General features: G+C 38.4%; 1 long non-coding RNA gene and 1 other non-coding gene across 2 annotated transcripts in view; one reads left to right on the top strand and one right to left on the bottom strand.

The window, feature by feature from the left end:
• The window catches only part of LOC121038064 (uncharacterized), a 259,619-nt gene that overhangs the window by 40,188 nt on the left and 207,302 nt on the right, over positions 1-12,129 (top strand). The window lies entirely within an intron of this gene.
• Positions 8,788-8,893, bottom strand: LOC121038366 (U6 spliceosomal RNA). The gene has a single exon (XR_005794322.1). It is a non-coding gene; the product is annotated as a U6 spliceosomal RNA (small nuclear RNA).

Raw genomic sequence — 12,129 nt, 5'->3', positions numbered from 1 at the left:
CCACCTCTGCCCTAGATCCACAGAGCGGAGATGAGGAAAGAGGTTGCTCCCATTTCACTGCCTAGATGGAAAGAGCTCAGCATCTCCACAGATTGCAGCATTTGGGGCAAATAGCAAGTGGGCTGGGAAGATGGCCAGCCCACTGTTCAGGGAGTAGGAGCAGCAGCAGAGATGACACAGGTGATGGGTCTGGTCCAGGCACCCAGTTGGCGGCGGGGCCAGGCGGCGGCATCCGTTGGCGATGGCTGCAGCTTCACCTTCAGCACAGCCGGCTGACCGCTGTTGCCTGGCCGCACAGTACGGTTCTCCATGTCCTCCTGTCAGACCATTATGCCTGTCAGATACAAAGGAATGGGCTGTTGCTCTTAATGCAGCCTGGCACTTGTTGCTGTCTGGAATAATGCCAGTCGGCCCTGCCTGGGCTGATACGAGAAGATTTCTTGTATTATAACCTCAAAGCTTGAAACTGAAGGGCATGTGCAAATTCAGCTCAAGGGATCCCGCTATGGGGGCCATCAGGACAAGAGGGATGAACAGTTCTGTCATCTAGCAAACTTTTTTGGGGTAGATTGGAATGAGATGTGTATTGTATGAACCTCAGCTCATTATTCATTCTTCCAGCTGGCAGATACCCTTCTTCCTCCTCCCTTTTCTGCCCCTTCTATAACTTTCACTAACCAGCCTGGAGTGGTTATCCTGAGTTTTTCTACTCCAGTGACAGATCTGGGTGTAACCCGTGATTGCCACATACTCTAGCATACCTGCCCACATACATGCTGCTTCCTCTTTCCATTGTAGCTTCAGGAGGAACGGGGCTTGAGAAGGAAGAGATGGGCAACTTGGAAGATTTCCTTTTCTTTCTGCTTGGGATGACATGATACCTTATCAGATTATTTTTCTTTTCCAATCCCTCATCTCCTATCCTTCTCCGATTTAATGTCTCTAGTTAGTGAGATGTCAAGTTTATATACATAATATACATAAGCCTATTTTTTTTTAATTTACAGTTTGTGGTTCTTAATACATTTTCAAGTTTGTACAACCATCACCACTATTTAATAACAGAACATTATCAGAATCCTAGAAAGAAACTATTTCTGGGTGGCTCGGTTGTTTGAGCATTTGACTTTTGGTTTCAGCTCAGGTCATGATCTCTTGGTTTTGTGGGTTCGAGCCCCACAAAGGGTTCTGTCTATGCTGACAGCACAGACCCTGCTTGGGATTCTGTCTCTCCCTCTCTCTCGGCCCTTACCCCACTTGTGCTGTCTCTGTTTCTCTCAAAAATAAATAAATAAATTTTAAAAAATAATAAAAAATTTAAAAAAAAGGGATGTCTGGATGGCTCAGTCAGTTAAGCGTCTGACTTCAGCTCAGGTCATGATCTCAAGGTTCGAGGGTTTGGGCCCTGCTTCAGGCTCTGTGCTGACCGCTCAGAGCCTGGAGCTTGCTTCGGATTCTGTGTCTCCCTCTCTTTCTCTGCCCCTCCCCTACTCATGCTCTCTCTCTCCTTCAAAAATACACATTAAAAAAAATTTTTTTTAAGTAAAAAAAGAAACTCTGTTTCTCTAAATTCACATTCACCTCCCTTCCCAAGCCCCTGGCAACTTCTCATCTACTTTCCGTCCCTATAGATTTGCCTATTCTGGACATTTCATAAAAATAGAATCACAATATATGACCTTTTGTATCTGGCTTCTTTTACTTAACATGATGTTTTCTATGCTCATCTGCATCGTAGCCTGCATGGCTACATAATATTTGTATGGCTTTGTATGGCTAAATAATATTCCATTGTATGGATATACATTTGTTTATCCTTTTATCAGTTGATGGAAATTTCAGTTGTCTCCACATTTTGGCTACTATGACCACTAATGCTGTAATCATGTATGGGATTGTGTGGACATGTTTTCACTTCACTTGGGTAATACCTAGGAGTGGTATTGTTGGGTCATATGGTGCTCCATGTTTAAATTTCTGAGGAACTACTAAATTGTTTTCCCCAGTGGCTGCACCATTTTTCATTCCCACTAGCAATGGTACATAGTGTGGCCAGTTAATAAATTAATGCCAAGTAAAGGCAAGTAAGTTATTGAAATGAGAAATGGGAAAATGTCATTAGTTTGTGATATAAAAATGAAAAAAAAATTACAGTTAGTGACTACAAGACCAGAAATGAGATGGTGTTGCTTAAAAGGAGATATAAGAAAACATCTCGATTAATTGCATGTAAGTGCACGAAGTGTGATTTGTACAGGCAACACTAAGCTAGGAAGCTGCCTTCCACATGTAAGAACAAAATACTAGGAGAAGAAAGGATATCCTGAAATATTCAAGGAAGCTTCCTTGTACTATTGACCTGAGAAATGACAATAGGGGTTGTAAGGAAGAGAGACTTCAAATGTTTGTGAACTATTTTTATTTTGTCAAAATTCCTTGGGTGAATAAAAGAAATCTATATAAATGATGGAGCTCTCTGATCCATTTAGGAAATGGAAAACAATGTCCAATGGTAAGAGTTAGACAGATCCAAATTGATACAGAAGTGTTGGAAAATTCCACCACCTCCTGAATAGGAGTAAGTAACAGTAAGTCAGTGGAACACTGAGGTAGAATGATTTAATCAAAACATTCATCAAATTTTTACCCCTATACCCAGGGGGAGCAGTCTTTCACAGGTGTTTTATTCATTCACAGATAGAATCACCTAGAAAGGAAATAGTTTCTGAGATAAATATGAAGAATTTTAATCTGATTAGAATTACTTATGTATTTTGGTTGGTCTGGGGCATTAGTCTTAGCTATCAGGATGTTCTGCATAAAGTTCTCAGAAATTAATAGGAATTAATACATTAAGTCAGACCTATGATCATCCGGAACAGGCTTATACTCCCTGTTAAGACCACAGGGATGGTTTGTGGGACAGCAATTGAGCTTCTAGCTCTCAACCAGGAAGATTAGAAGCAACTTAGAACTCTTTCTAGTTACTTTCAGAGCCCAGCTTTGTATCTGTCACACCAGCTTTATATAGGCCTTTTACAAAATTCTGTTATATTTTGACTTGCCACCCATATTTGTTGAGACTGGATTTCACTACATGTTAGGGTCCTGAGAAACCAATGGCTTAACCAAGATAGAACTTCATTTCTTTCAAGTAAAGTTCAGGGGTATGCAATGCAGAGTTGATAAGGTAGCACTGATCCATGGTGTTCTCAGGGACTCAGCCTCATCCTAGTTTACCAGGTTACCTTCACTTGTGTGTGCCCTTACCCTCAGGTACAGACATCACATTTGTGTTCCAGGAAGCAGAAAGGAGGAAGGGATGAGACTGCAACAGGGGTGCCCGAGCTCATTCATAAGGAGTACTAGAGATGCTGTCAGAGAAAACTTCCACTTACGTATCATTGGCCAAAACATGGTCATGATCGTATGACCACACCAAACAACAAGGGAGACTGGGAAATGCATTGTTAATTTCCTAAACTATTTGCCCAGAAAAAAAAAAATGGAGTTTTCCATTTTTGGCACTTTATCTCAATTATGATAAAGGGAGAACAAATACTGGGGGGACAGACTACGTTATTTGCCATGCCACAGTTTGGAAGTCAAGTGTTAGTCTGGGTTGTGTAATGTAATTCTGCCTTCCAATTTCCCTACATTTGAGCTTCAGCGTTGCCTCCCGCTTCTAATGTAACTGCCTTTATGTTGGATAAGAAGTAACTTAAAGGTCCCTGAGGGTTCTGGTTATGGAATGGGAACTAGATAGGGGTGCACTAAGTGGAATTAACTCTGTGTAATGAGGTTCCCTCTCAATATCATGCTTTTTTTTTTCTTTTAATTTTAGAGAGAGAGTGAGCAGGGGAGAGAGGCAGAGGGAAAGAGAGAGAATCTTAAGCAGGATCACCCTGTCAGCGCATAGCCTGACATGGGGCTCAATCCCGTGACCTAGAGTCGGTCGCCTAACCGACTGAGCCACCCAGGCAGCCCAATATCATGCTATTGTTATTGAATGGTTGCGCTCACCGCTCATGTATTCTTCCTGTGATTATCAGCTTTGGTTATTTAACTTTAAACAAATTACCAAATCTAACTATTCACAAATCATCTTTCTGCATTGATTCCTAAACTTTGTTATCCATATTTACATGACAGTCATCTCTACATCACTATTAACATTTTGGGTGCTCTCCTTTGGACCTTCTGAAGCATAGATGTTTCTTTTTTGGTAACTGTTAGAACTGAGTGAATAAGCTTTGCCTCAATGGAGGCAGAGAAACACTTTGGATAATTAAAATTCACCAATGTGGCCAACTTATGGATCATCCAAAGGAAATATCCTCTGTGGTCCAAGAGATGGAAACAGAAAATGTCGTTTAAAACGTGGGACTATAGGGGCGCCTGGGTGGCGCAGTCGGTTAAGCGTCCGATTTCAGCCAGGTCACGATCTCGCGGTCCGTGAGTTCGAGTCCCGCATCAGGCTCTGGGCTGATGGCTCAGAGCCTGGAGCCTGTTTCCGATTCTGTGTCTCCCTCTCTCTCTGCCCCTCCCCCGTTCATGCTCTGTCTCTCTCTGTCCCAAAAATAAATAAAAAACGTTGAAAAAAAAAATTAAAACGTGGGACTATAGCTAATAATATTCCATGTATATTTTAAAGTTGTTAAGAGAGTAGATCTTAAAAGTTTTCATCACAAGAAAAATAAGTAAGTATGGGATTGATGGGGGTGGTGGTTAGGAGGGTGGGGGAAATGGGTGATGGGCATCGAGAAGGGCCCTTGTTGGGATGAGCACTGGGTGTTGTATGTAAGTGCTGAATCATGGGAACCTACTCCTGAAGCCAAGACTACACTGTGTGTTAGCTAACTTGGCAAATAAATAAATAAATAGTTTTTAAAAGTATATACGGTTATAGATGTTAATGACACATTACTGTGATCCTTTTGCAGTATACACACATATCGAATTATGTTGTACATCTGAAGCTAATATAATGTTACATGCCAATTTTATCTCAGTCAAAAGTAAATAACATGAAAAATGGGGATATAATTACAGGAGATTTGATAGTGAAACATCATAAATGTTGAAATCTTTCTTCAGGTGCTGATTAAATTAGATCACCAAGTTAGAAAGAAAAAACAGTCCATTAAAACTATATAAATATAAGAATGATAGTTGAGGAACAGAATTATACTTAAATATTATCCTTCCAAATCTTTTTATTTTATGGATGGGTTACTGAGATCCAGGGCAGTGAACTGGAAACACTCATGAAATTAATTAGAAACTTCTTGGGGGGAAAATTTCAATTTTTGCCATTATTGAATAATAGTCACCTGTAAACATAAGATTTGGTCAGAATCTCACAAATAATTTAAAATAATATAAATTACTGATAAATGGGAAAAGTTATGAAAGTGAATCTTGGAGCAAATCCCTAAGCTCCTAAAAATGAGGGAAAGACTTATTCATAAAAATGACAGAGTTCGGAGGGTGAGGGTGATATTGACATTTAAATATAGTAGTGTCTTATTTGTGCATTCAAAAGAGCAGTCAGTATTTAAGTATGGCTATCTAACTACTTAAATTTAAATGCAAAACAAAACAGAAACCTTTCCCCGATCATTTACTTCTTACACTTTCAGCTTTCCATAGTTTGATGGGCAAGATATCAATTTTGTGTGTGAGATCTAATGAGGAAACTCACCAACTTGGCTATCAGGACATCGATAGCTAACAATTATAGGTAATATTTAGTCCCGTTTATTTCTCCATTAGCTTCTTGGTTTCAATATATTCTTCCAAAGGAACATTTTAGAAATATTTTGTCTTCTTCTGTTGGTTAGAGAGCATTTTCCTTCTTGTTTTAATTGGGTGATGAAGAAAACGATCACTATGATGTACTTAACAGACCACAGAAAATCTAACCATGAAGCTAAAATAATTGCTGACTTTTTAAATTTAATTTTTTAAGAGAGATCATGAGCAGAGAAGAGGGACAGAAGGAGAGAGGAAGGAAAGGAAGGAAAGGAAGGAAGGAAGAGAGAGAGAGAGAGAGAGAGAGAGAGAGAGAGTCAGTCTTAAGCAGGCTCCATGCTCAGCATGGTCTCTGACTTGGGGCTTGATCTCACCACTATGAGACTGTGACCTAAGCCTAAACCAAGAGTCTGACACTATACCCACTAAGCCATCCAGGCACCCCCCCCAAATTGCTGACTTTTTATCACTTTTGCATCTTCCATAAAATGTGGGAAAAGGCAATACTAATTCCTGTCATTGCTTTGTGTCCCTATCAATATGTTCAGAAAACTCAAGCCGGTGCACTAAAGATGTAGTTCCTGGTTCTCTTGAAAGGCTTCTCTGTCAATTTTGCTGCTGTGGCCATTCATCTACCTTAAAATTCCTAAACTGAAATGCAAGAGTTATTATTATAAGTTGATATTAAGATATAATAGCCTTTAAAATACATTACCACTTTCTTAACAAATGTTACCAGTATTGGAAAATAAAAGAAGAAACAAAAAAATAATAAGAAGAACAGAAGAATTTTCTGTAGGATCTGTGGTTGGTTTGTTCATTCCTTCTCTCTCCCTGTTTTTTCCTTCCTTCCTTTCTTCCTTGTTTCCTTCCTTCCCTCCCTTTCCTTTCCTTTCCTTTCCTTTCCTTTCCTTTCCTTTCCTGTGGTCTCACTTAAAAGACAGCAAATGCTGTGGCAAAAAAAGAAACACACAAAAATGAGTGCTAGCTGGTTTTTAAAGTATAATTTCTTGCTTAATTGAAGACTGGTATCAATTGAACGAATTCTAAAGTACAGGGCGATCTTCATGCCGTTGAATCCAGGGGAAGAAGCTGAGTTATATTGGTTTTTGCAATAGGTATGTGTGGAGATGGCTTATTTCACTTTGTCTTGATATCTTTGTCCCAGAATTCCTGTGAGAACTCAGACATTATTAAAATCCAGTCTGTCTATTACACATAGATGAAAAATCACAAAATCTCTACTATCAGCTAGGTTTGGGGTATGTGTGTTTCATTATAAGCATCTTGGACTCAGCACCTTTCCAGCCACTTTGGGTAAAGCCCTCTTAGCTGGATTACTCACTGACTTTATACACAAAAATGCAAGAGACCTGACATTCTTGGTGGATAACTTCGATTAATTATCCCCTCTAAACTTGTCCTCCCTCATTGCATCTGTTCTAACAGGTGTCTTTGTCTTTATTATTTATGAATGGGATTATATGGCATCATAGATATTGAGTCTCCCTCTCCCTCTCCCTCTCCCTCTGTCCCTCTCCCTCTCCCTCTGTCCCTCTCCCTCTCCCTCTCCCTCCCCTTTTCCCCCTCCCTCCCTCTTTCTGGAGCATGAATTATTGCCTAATAGGGAATTATCAAATCATATTGATTGTTTCACGTCTCAGAGATGTTTCACCCTGAGCTAACTTGTTTCTTTCTTTGTGCCTTACACAAAAGAGGAAATAGCCCAGAAGGTCTCAGACTTGAATTGCTTCTTTGAACCACATGGAGAGCAGCCTCTTTAAGTTGAAAAATACATGAAACTTTTAACTGAAGTTTGCCCTCACTGATAAACACATGATTCTTCCTTTTTCCTTTGTGGGGGTTGCCTGCTTAGATAAATCCTTCTTTGTTGTATTGGTTTTAATGACTAATTTTTGCTTGAATTTTTTTCTCTCTTAAAAATACTCAATGCACATGATAAAAACTTCAAGCATTATAAAGTGTATATAGTTAGTTTCCTTCTACCCCCTGAAACCCAGACCTCTAGCTCATCCCTTGAGAGGGATGTGTCTAATGCTTCCTGCCACATGGAGAAAATTTTCCATTTCTTCACTGTGGATTAAAAACTCTCATGATCTCTCCCCCATCTCTTTTCTTCATTTTTTTCTTCCTCCTCCAGGCATATACCTCTACTCCAGCCATATCTCTGCTATCTAATTTCTTTCTTTTTAAACTTTATTGAGCTATCTTTGACATATAAAAATTAAAAATAATTAAGGTGTACAACTTGTTCTTTTTTAAGTAAGCTCTACCCTCAACATGGGGCTTGAACCACACAACTCCGAGATCAAGAGCTGAGCCAGCCTGGCACTCCTTGATGTTTTGATATATGTATACAGTGTGAAAAGATCACCACAATCAAGCTAAATAACTCATCAATCACCTCTACGTAGTAACCATTCTGTGTGTGTGTGGGGGGGGGGGCGGTGACTTAATTCAAGATGTACCATCTTAGCAAATTTTGGATATATAGTACAGTATTAACTATGGTCACTATGCTGTACATTTTATCTCAAGTGGTCTTTCATCTTGCATAACTGAAACTTTGTACCCTTTGAAACTTTGTGCTCCTCATTTCTTTCACCCCTGGCAACAGCCATTCTACTGTCTGCTTCCGCGAATTTGACTATTTTAGATTCCACATGTAAGTGAGATCATGCAGTGCTCGCCTGTCTCTGTCTGGCTTATTTTACTTAGCATAATGCTATCCAGCTTCCAGATGAGTCCTGGGTGTTTGCTCCTGGGGTTCTCTGCCCCTTGGGTCTTTGCTCTTGTGGGGAGTCAGTGTTCCATTCTCCTGCAAACCTTGCTCAGCCTCCCATGCCCTGTTCAGGTTTTCATTATCATTTCCTTAGATTCACCTCACATACATGTCTCCACTGCTAAACTGTAAGATCTGAGAGGGAAGTTGAGAAACGCGGACTCTGGCTCTAAACTCAGCTCAGTCATTAACTGTATCCCAGAGAAAGACAGAAAACTTCTCAGTGCCCTGTTTTTCTCAACTGCTACATTTTTTTGCACCTCATCCTTACACAAGGGCCATACTAATCTTCTCTGTATCATTCCAATTTTAGTTTGTGTGCTGAGAATGGAGCACTCAGTTGCTACATTTTTTTTTAAACAAGTAGACAAGTGTTACAAGACTGGAGAAGAAAGTAGTAACTCATGCTGTCTCTGTGTTGTTAAAGTAGGGAGACATATTCTCTCTTCCCTATATAAATGAAAATAAATACTTCAAGTAAATATTAATATTGTCCCCTAAGAAATAAAAGCTTAGGGGCGCCTGGGTGGCTCTGTTTGGTTAAGTGTTTAACTCTTGATTTCAGCTCAGGTCATGATCTCAAAGTTCCTGAGTTTGAGCCCCATCAGACTCCCTGCTGGCAGTCTTGAAATTCTGTCTCTCTCTCTCTCTCTCTCTCTCTCTCTCTCTCTCTCTCTCTCTCAAAATAAATAAACTTAAGAAATATAAGTCTAGTGGGAAAAAAAAAAGAATATGTTTATTGAAGTATATGAGCTAAACACTGGGAATTACAAATCTAAGTTATTAATATGAAATCTCAAGTTTCATGAAATGTTTAATGGACTCTATTGGTATTCCTTCAGGTTAAATCAAATCCTTTAAACTTTCTTAAAGTATTGTTTATAGCATGAGCTATGTCTTATGCACTCTCAAGAAGGATTATGAAGAGCTTGTGACCTTATTTGAACAGTTAAAATACTCAGTACATAATCACCAAGATGCCCTTCTAGGAAAGAATTTCATTTAAACCCAGTTAAAGTAGACTTTAATATTCATAAGAGGATAGAATTATTATCTGGATAAATCTTTCATGCAGAATGTTGTGAGAAGAATTAAATAAAGCCCAGGAGAATAGTATTTTAATGGAAATTTTTTTTTTTCGAAAACTAGAAATAGAAATACTTTAACCTTTCAGGTCATGGAAATGAGCTTATAAAATCCTCAGACCACAAATATTAAGATACAGCCACAGTATAAGAAGAAATAAAAAGAATCATTAAAGTTTTTATGCAAATAACTTTGAAAACCTGGATAAAATATATTTTGAAAAATATAATTTACCAAAATTCATCCAAAAGATTAAAAAAATATATCTAAGCAGATAGATATTCCAAAGAAGAAATGGAAAACGTACACAAGTTTCTTTCGTTCTTTCAAATGTTTTCCCAGAGAATTCTATCAAACCTTTAGAGGACATAGAATTCCAATGTTATTTAAATTGTTTTAGATCATAGGAAAAAGAGGAGGTCCCTAAGTGCATTTTATGAAGCAAGTATAACATTCAATATTATAAACCATTAAGTCATCATTTGATAGTTCCAAGGAGAAATCGCATATGATCATCATGATTAATCCTGGAAAGAAGCACGGAGTTAGTATCATATTTTGTGGGAAAACTCAAGAAGCATTCCATTGGCACCAGGAAAAATTAAATAATGCCCACTGTCACATTAAGGTGTAACATTGGGCTAAAATAGGAGCGATTACGGGGCGCCTGGGTGGCGCAGTCGGTTAAGCGTCCGACTTCAGCCAGGTCACGATCTCGCGGTCCGTGAGTTCGAGCCCCGCGTCAGGCTCTGGGCTGATGGCTCAGAGCCTGGAGCCTGTTTCCGATTCTGTGTCTCCCTCTCTCTCTGCCCCTCCCCCGTTCATGCTCTGTCTCTCTCTGTCCCAAAAATAAATAAAACGTTGAAAAAAAAAAATTAAAATAGGAGCGATTAAGCTTTTAAGAAAATAAAAAGAAATTAGAGGTTCGATATTAAAAGGAGTTGAGATTATCATAACTGAAAATATTATTTCATACTTAAACATTGCAATATAATTAAACTGTAAAATTACTTCAAACAAAAGAAAATTTAGTGACATAGTGGGGCACAAAATAATGATAAATCAGAGCTTTAGGTACACTACAAGAGGAGATAAAAAAACAGATTCCACTGCAATGCAATAAAAATAATAAATAAGAGAAATTAGAAGCCCCTGGGTGGCTCGTTGAGCGTCCAACTCTTCATTTCAGCTCAGGTCATGATTCCTGGGTCATGGGATCCAGCCCTCTGTCAGGATGCACACTGAGCATGATGCCTGCTTAAGATTCTTTCTCTCTCTCCCTTTTCGCCCCTGCTTGTGTGCTTTCTCTCTCTCTCTCTCTGTCTCAAATAAATAAAATTAAAAATAAATAAGAACAATTAAAAAGCAATATGAAAAATCTGTATGTGAAAACATTTTAAATACTCCTGAAGGCCCAAAATAATACATGAATACCTGAGAAAATATACCATGTTCTTTGATAGACATTTTTATCACCAGTGTCGTTTCTTTACTATGATCCAAATAAAAATGCCAACTGCTTCCTTTTGTTGTCTTTAGTTTTTTAGGTATTTTTTTAATGAAAGGGTAAGACAGGGTAATTCTCTAGTTCATTTTGAAAAATAAACATACCTCATGCATATATCAAGGTAAATTACTCCAAATGAGTCAGTGTTTAAATGCAAGAAATAAAACAATAAAAATAATATATAAAACCTTGAGTAAACTCCTATAAAGAAGGAAAGTCCTTTCTAATTATAGACTCAAATCCTTAAGCCATAAAACAAAAGAGTGTAAAATTCAACCACATTAAAAAAATAACTTCTGCACGAGGCAAAAATATTATGAACAAATAAAAACTAGGAAATATTGCTTATAATTCATATTACAAAGGAAAGGCTCACCCTTCTCTTATATAAAAATATCCTTGAAAAAAATAAGAAAATGCTAAACAAATATGAAGAAAATAGGCAGAGGGTATGTACAGACATTTCAGCATATATATATATATATATATATATATATATATATATATATGCTGAATATAACCTTTAGATTTGTAAAAAGATGTTCAGCTGCACTCATAATAAGAAAAATGCTAATTCAAACATCACCACACTTGTGGTTTCAAAACATGTCCCCAGAATTATCCAGCACTCCTCCCATGAACAGGTGCACTTTCCCTTGAGTCCAATGTCTGTAACTTTCTGACCAACAGACTCCAGCCTATATGTTGTGATGGTTTGGTAGCTTGCACTACCCGTCTCTTTCTCTGAAACCCAACCACCATGCTATGAGGAAGCACAAGTCCCCCACTGGACAGGAACCAATAGCTAGTACCAACTTGCCAGTCATGTGAGTACACCAACTTGGAACAAGACCCTTGAGCTTTAGTTGAGCTGTCCCAGCTAACACTGCATGCAGAAAAGATGAGTTGCCTTTACTAAGTTCTGCTGAAATTGAAGATTTATGAGCAAATTAAATGATTGTTTCATTTTGAGCTAATT

Source organism: Herpailurus yagouaroundi, unplaced genomic scaffold (genome assembly GCF_014898765.1).
Source record: "Herpailurus yagouaroundi ecotype Mexico unplaced genomic scaffold, PumYag 165, whole genome shotgun sequence".
Lineage (NCBI taxonomy): Eukaryota > Metazoa > Chordata > Mammalia > Carnivora > Felidae > Herpailurus > Herpailurus yagouaroundi.
Note: the sequence above shows the minus strand (reverse complement) of the source record. Positions and strands in the feature narration are given on the sequence as shown.